Source organism: Sciurus carolinensis, chromosome 5 (genome assembly GCF_902686445.1).
Source record: "Sciurus carolinensis chromosome 5, mSciCar1.2, whole genome shotgun sequence".
NCBI lineage: Eukaryota > Metazoa > Chordata > Mammalia > Rodentia > Sciuridae > Sciurus > Sciurus carolinensis.
The window spans coordinates 144,119,728-144,126,383 of record NC_062217.1 but is presented as its reverse complement, the minus strand read 5'-3'; the positions used below and the strand labels follow the sequence as shown (position 1 = coordinate 144,126,383).

General features: G+C 35.0%; 1 pseudogene; it reads right to left on the bottom strand.

The window, feature by feature from the left end:
• Nucleotides 1-3,853: 3,853 nt before the first annotated feature.
• LOC124985091 (translationally-controlled tumor protein-like) lies at nucleotides 3,854-4,777 on the bottom strand (annotated as a pseudogene).
• Between the last annotated feature and the right edge of the window lie 1,879 nt (nucleotides 4,778-6,656).

The following is a 6,656-nucleotide window of genomic DNA, read 5'->3' as shown; positions in this document are numbered from 1 at the left end:
TCTAATTCACTCTACTGTTTTATCTATTCCAATTACCCCTCTCTTGGCTTCATCCCCTTTGTCTAATCCAATGATATTCTATTCCTTGCACCCGACACCTTATTGTGTGTTAGCCCCTGCATATCAGGGAGAATATTCCACCTCTAAACACATTTGCATTAATATCCATTGTGTGATAGTACTATGCCATCCCCGTATTCTGTTACTAATTGCATAGCAAATCATCCATTTTTTAACTTTCAACATAATTGTGTTTGGTATGAGTGAGTCTCTTTTATACATTGTATATTCCTTTTATATCCTTTTTTAATGGTGTGCCTAAAACATTTGCAGTTGAAGAGCTTAATTACATTGATGATCTTTGTTCTTCTATAGTGCTATCTCATGCTCTAAACCTTGTATACTTTTTGTTTCTCATTTCTTCTTCTATTGACTTAAGTTTTATTTGACTTTGTTTTTATGGCACTCTTTCATTCTCTCCTGATTTTTCTGTGTATATCTTTTAAGTTATTTTTTAGTAGATACCATGAGATTGCTGTTAGCATCTTAAATTTACAAATATCTAATTTGAAATGATTCTCAAGTAGCTTTCAAGTGCATACCACATATTCTGCCCTGATCTAACTACTTTCTCCTTGTCTTCTTTTGATCAAAAATTACATCTTTCTCCATTGTGTACCCATAGCATATAATTCTGATTATTTTTAATGAATTCTTTTCAAAATAATATAGAAACCAATAGAGGGTTATATGTAAAAAGAGAATTCTAATGACATTCATAATCATTGGCAGAGCTACAGTTCATCAGGATTATTTCTTAATTTTTCAGTGATTTGTTTTCCAGTATTCTTTTTTCCTTTTCTTTCTCTCTCTCTTTTTGGTTCTTTTTAGTATAAATGACAGTAGAGTGCATTTTAATATAGTTATATAAGCATCCAATGTATCTTACTCTAATTAGGCTCCCATTGTTGTAGATGTACAGGATGGTGGGATTTGCTGTGGTGTACTCCTATGTTTCATAAGAAAATTTTGTCAGATTCCTTTTGTTTCAGTTTGAAAGCTGAGTTGTTTTAGCATTTCTTGTATGACATATGTACTTGTGAAGAATTCCATTACTCTTGTTTTATCTTGAAATGTCTTAATTTCATACATATTATGAAAGGATAGTGTTGGGAAGTAGAAAATTCTTCAATGACATGTTTCCTCTCAGTACTTTAAATCCATCTTGCCACACTTAATGCCTTCCATAGTTTCTGAGTAAACATTAGCTGTCATTTTAATGGAAGATGCTTTATGTGATGGGTCACTTGTGTTTTTCTGCTCTCAACAGTCTCTGTCTTTGTTTTTTAAGTTTGTTTAAAAATATGCCTTGATATGAGTCTCTTAGGCTTTATCCCACTTGGGGTTTAGTTTCTGGCATGGGTAGAGTCATGACTTTCCATGAATTTTAAAGTTTTCAGCCATTATTTCTTCAGACAGGATCTGCCTCCTTTGTCTCTCTTCTTCTAGGACTTCCATCAAGGTGCCTTGTCCTAGTAGATGAAATTCCATAATCCCCTTGGTTCTATTCACTTTCTTTTTTCCTTTTTCTTTATGCGATTGATTCTGGGATATGTCTATTGTTCTGTCCTCATGTTTGGTACATACTTCTTTCATTTGTTGAAGTCTGCTATTGAAATTCTGTGCTGCCTCCATTATTTTATATATTGTATTTTTAGTTGTGGAATATCTATTGGTTTCCCTTTTTAATTTCTTTCCCCAAAATTGATATTATTGGCTATTTCACACATTGGTTTTCTGATTTTTTTCAACTGCTTTTCAGAAAATAAAATATTCTATAAACTAAGATTGATATCTGGCTTCCTGAGGGATAGTTTTTGTCAAATTCTTATTTTAGTTATTTAAGGACCGTGTTATGATTTTTTTATATTGCATAGTTTTATTGATGTTGAGAACTGAATATTTAAAATATTGCAATCTGTTAATTCAAGAAATAAATTACTTTTGCACTTTTACCACTTCTAGTAAAATAATTTTTCAGAAACCATATTTCATGTCATCTGTGATCAACTGTCTATGGTCAGTCAATGATCTGATAGAGATTTCCTTACATTCCTACGTTTGATAAAAAACAAAACAAACAACAAAAAAACTCATTTTGATTTGTAAAATTATTCCCTTCATGCCTCTAAGAAAGTTACTTGTCCCCATAATTATCAAACAGGAGAATAATGTCTGTGCCTGTCCATCAGCAACCAAAAGTCACAACTTCAGCAGTGCATGGTGGCTCCCTAGATTTAGGGGGATGAGGGAGGAGGATTGCAAGTTTGTGGGCAGCCAGGACAGTTTAGGAAGATCCTGTTTCAAAATAAAATGAAAAAGTGTTGGAGATACAACTCAGTGGTAGAATGTCCTGTGTTCAATCCCAAGTACTACAAAGGAAAAAGAAGTCATAACCTTGATGCTTCTTTCTTTCTTTCTTTCTTTCTTTCTTCCTTTCTTTTTTTTGTGGTGCTGGGGATTGAACCCAGGGCTTTGTGCATGTAAGGCAGGCACTCTACCAACTGAGCTGTATCCCCATCCCCCAAATCTTGATATTTGAAGGAAAAAGTCCCCATTGTCTAGTTGGAGGCCAGCGAGCTGCACAGAAACACAGTACACTGTCCCCACACTACCTTTACATAGCTGGGTATGGGAAATAGCTGTATGAGATGCCCAATGTACTGACATTTGTCATTTTCTTTATTTAGTCCTTCCCAGGACATATTTGCCTAGATTTTGGAGTCCTAAAATAATTTCTTTAGATTGATTACACAAACTCAATGGTTGATATGGTGGAGAGACAAATTCTTGAACATATGGATGTACCATCTTTATGACTTTAGTAATACCACCAAAACATATTAATATTTCAAACTCTGGTGTGGAATGCATTCCACATATATAATTTTTCTTTATTTTCTTTCAATAAATTTGATGTTATCTAACTTAAGTATGATAAGCTACATGTCAGATAACTGCTGAATCTTCAACAGATCAAAATTTTAACCTTGGTTGATAATTGATTTATAAAACATTGAACACACTACAGGTATCTGTAAGTTATAAAAGCAATATCAATTTAATGCTAGCCAAGGAATCTGTTTCAATTAATATATGTATAATTATATATATAATTATTATCATATTATTACTCTTAATAATATAATATTACTAATAATAATATTATATATATATGTATAATTTTGTGTGTGCTAATCTTCTCCTCTACTCAGTATTTAAAATAACAACGTTGTTGGCAATATTCTGTCACATCACCTTCTCCATACACAACATTTGCTTTCATGTTGGAATGATCTTTACTTATTACATTTGGGCTGTTGATGCACCAACTATCCATCTTCAATGTGAATGTCACTTCAGTTTGTATTTTTCTCTTTATGGCTGTGCTTGTTCCCTGGATCAAGTAGCAATGGTTTCCCACTAGATCACGATAATGCTGGCATATCCTGTTTTTTACTCTGCTATTATACAGTATGATTCCTTGTAAGTTTTGCTGCACTAGTAGCTTTTTCACAATTTCCACTTCATAATGGGTTTGTAGGCAAGATTGAGCCCATTTAAATTTTTGACAAAAGAGAAGAATTGCAGACTCTTTTTTTTTTTTTTTTTTTTTTTCCAACTGAGTTAGTCTCTTTTTATTCTTTTGGTAATCTCTTCCAGGGTTAACTTCTTCTGTTGTAGGTGATGCAGTGTGTAGGGTTCCACACTTCAAATGTTGGCACTGCTATGAGCATGTCTTTCCCTTTATTACAAGTCAGATATAAAACTTTGATTCTTGTTTCTTTTAATATTCCAGTTGCAGAAGTAGTTTTCACTGCAGGAATTTTCTGAAGACAGTCAGCTTTCTAATGGTGGCCTACAATCAAGCTCTAGTTTCTCCAGGAACACTTCAGGTTGGATTTAGTTTAAACATGTATTAAACTAAGAGAACTTCTCTCAAGTGAGTTTAAATGCACTTTATTTTTAGACAACCTACATGACATGTTTTCTTAAAAAACAATGCCTCCACTCCAAATAAATCACGGTCAAAATAAATGTGCTCAAGATGGTATCAGTTCCATTTGTCTTAAATCCTGGTGTTGTGTGGATGACAAGCAGCAGCCAGTTACGATGACAGATGATAAATCCAAAGTAACTGCCAAATTTGTTAACATTTTTCCATTTCTAAACCATCCTTAAAGAAAACCATATATGGGGTCACACCATCCTCACGGTAGTCCAGGAGAGCGACCATGCCATCTGGATTCATGTTTTCACCAATAAAGAACTGGTAGTTTTTGAAATTAGCAAGGATGTGCTTGATTTGTTCTCCAGCCCCTGTCATAAAAGGTTTTACTCTCTCTGGTCTCTGTTCTTCAAGTTTGCCTTTGATTGATTTCATGTAATCTTTGATGTACTTCTTGTATGCTTCTTTTGTGAAGCTGGTTTCCTGCAAGTGATGGTTCATGACAATGTCAACACCAGTGATTACTGTGCTTTCGGTACCTTCGCCCTCGGGTCCTTCAGCGGAGGCACTTCCACCAATGAGCTAGTCATCAATGGTACCCTCTGTCCTACTGACCATCTTGCCCTCCACCTCCAGGCAAAGCCCTTCCGCCATCTCCCGGATCTTGTAAATGTCGGAGAACATCTCATCATGGCTGATGAGGTCCCGGTAGATAATCATGATGGCGACTGGAGGGAGACGGCTGCAGCGCTAGCTTAGCAGGAGCCCGGAGCTGGCAGCAAGCCAGGTGCAGCCGCGGGGAGGGGGAGAGCGGGCGGAAAAGCGAATTGCAGACTCTTGATTTAGGCTTTCTAAGATCTAGCATGAAATATCCCTCTTTCTCTAATTTCTTTTAAATTTCTCTTTCTCTGAAAATAAAAGAAAATGTAGTTTTTAATGTGTTAAATAAATATTGGGATTATTTACTTTACATACAAGTAGTCTTGCTATGGTTAATTCAACAATAGGGCAGTATCTCAAAGCATTAGAAAATTGAGTACTTTCCATTTTTCCATCGACTCCAGATTTAGCATGCAGACCTTCATTTTCATGACTAAAGTCTCATATTTCAAGATAATGTCTACTCTACCACCTCATCATATATGTGATATGAATGAGGAGGAAAAATGGAGAAGGAACAGCAGTAGTTTTTAGCTTGTAACTTTTTAGAAAATAAGTGCCTTCATGGGACTTTTAAGTGTAAAGAGATACATAAATGAAAATTTTAAGCAAACAAGGAATAAGGGTAAAGAAAATGAAGTCTGGTCAACTTATCACAGTGTCTACCATACCATATAGAGGTTTCTTCTGATCCTGGGATCTCCAGGGTCTGTATTAGCCAACTGTAAATCATTGAGTCAACTTGATTTCAGCATAATTACATATGTTGGCAAATAATTTGACAAAATAAAACAAATTATTCCTAGGAAAATCACAATCAACAGTTGAATTTTATTTATGATCACTTGATAATCACTGTGGATTGTGTGTTTAGTGCTGCAACAGAGACAACAAGCACCACAAGGAGAGGTGTTCTCCTGCTCCTGATGAAACACACAGAGGTCTGACCACAGGTGATGAATGAAGTGAATTTCCCAGTGATGTGGGGAAGAGGCTCCTAGTGAGCCCACCTTGTCTTAGAAAAGCTTCACTCTTTAATCTTCTGCGCCACCAGCTATAATCAGGAGGATGGCTGAGAGAAGCAAAGAGGGCATGGCAGAAAGAGAGGCAATGGAGCTGTGGAACAAAGTCTGGCTTTCAAGAAACATGTGTATGACTGGCACAGAGAACATAAATTGGCACAGGACTATCCATCGGGTTCCTTAGGAAAGTGCCATTTTGTGTAGCAGATGAGTTCTTGCATGCCTTTCTCCATTCTGATAACTCTGAGTAGAAAAAAGGAAACTCTTCTTATTGAAGTAGGAGTGAAAATATGAGAAATTAGGGTTTCTAAGATGGTTTTCATTCAAAGAAGTATTATAAAGTTATTCCTCTTTAGATGAATGACTGATCTAAAGCTATTTTATTACTCAGAAATATGTTTCCATAATTTTATTTCAACAAAAGCAAGAATGTCAGAGAAAGGGATCAGTAATTTTATACTTTATGACCAATATTACCTTAGAAATATACTTTTCAATAATTTCACTGGTATAGCACACAGAAACTTTCTTTCTGTCTCTGGATGCCAGGGTTACGAAAATATGTGCATGAGAACTGGTCTTTTTAAGGTAGGAGAAGAGAATAATAGTTAACACCCAACAACCTTTAAAATGGCAAGTTTTTAAAAAATAAAATGGAAAATGATCTTAGTTTTGTCACTAAGAAGCAATATTTATGTAGTCAACATGTTTTAAACACTCAATCTTAGTATACAAATATTATAGTCTAAAACATTTTGGTAAATGGTTGAAAGGAAGTCTCTGTGTGTTCGTGTGTGTGTGTGTGTGTGCTTGAATGTATTTGTAGATGTGTGTTTATATTTGGTGGATTAAGAGATGAAAATTCTCATCTTACATATCAGGAAATCAATAAAAATTGTCCAAAAATTGACAAATAGCAAACACCCATTGTTTAGAATATGAACATGAAATTTCAGAAAGTTTTG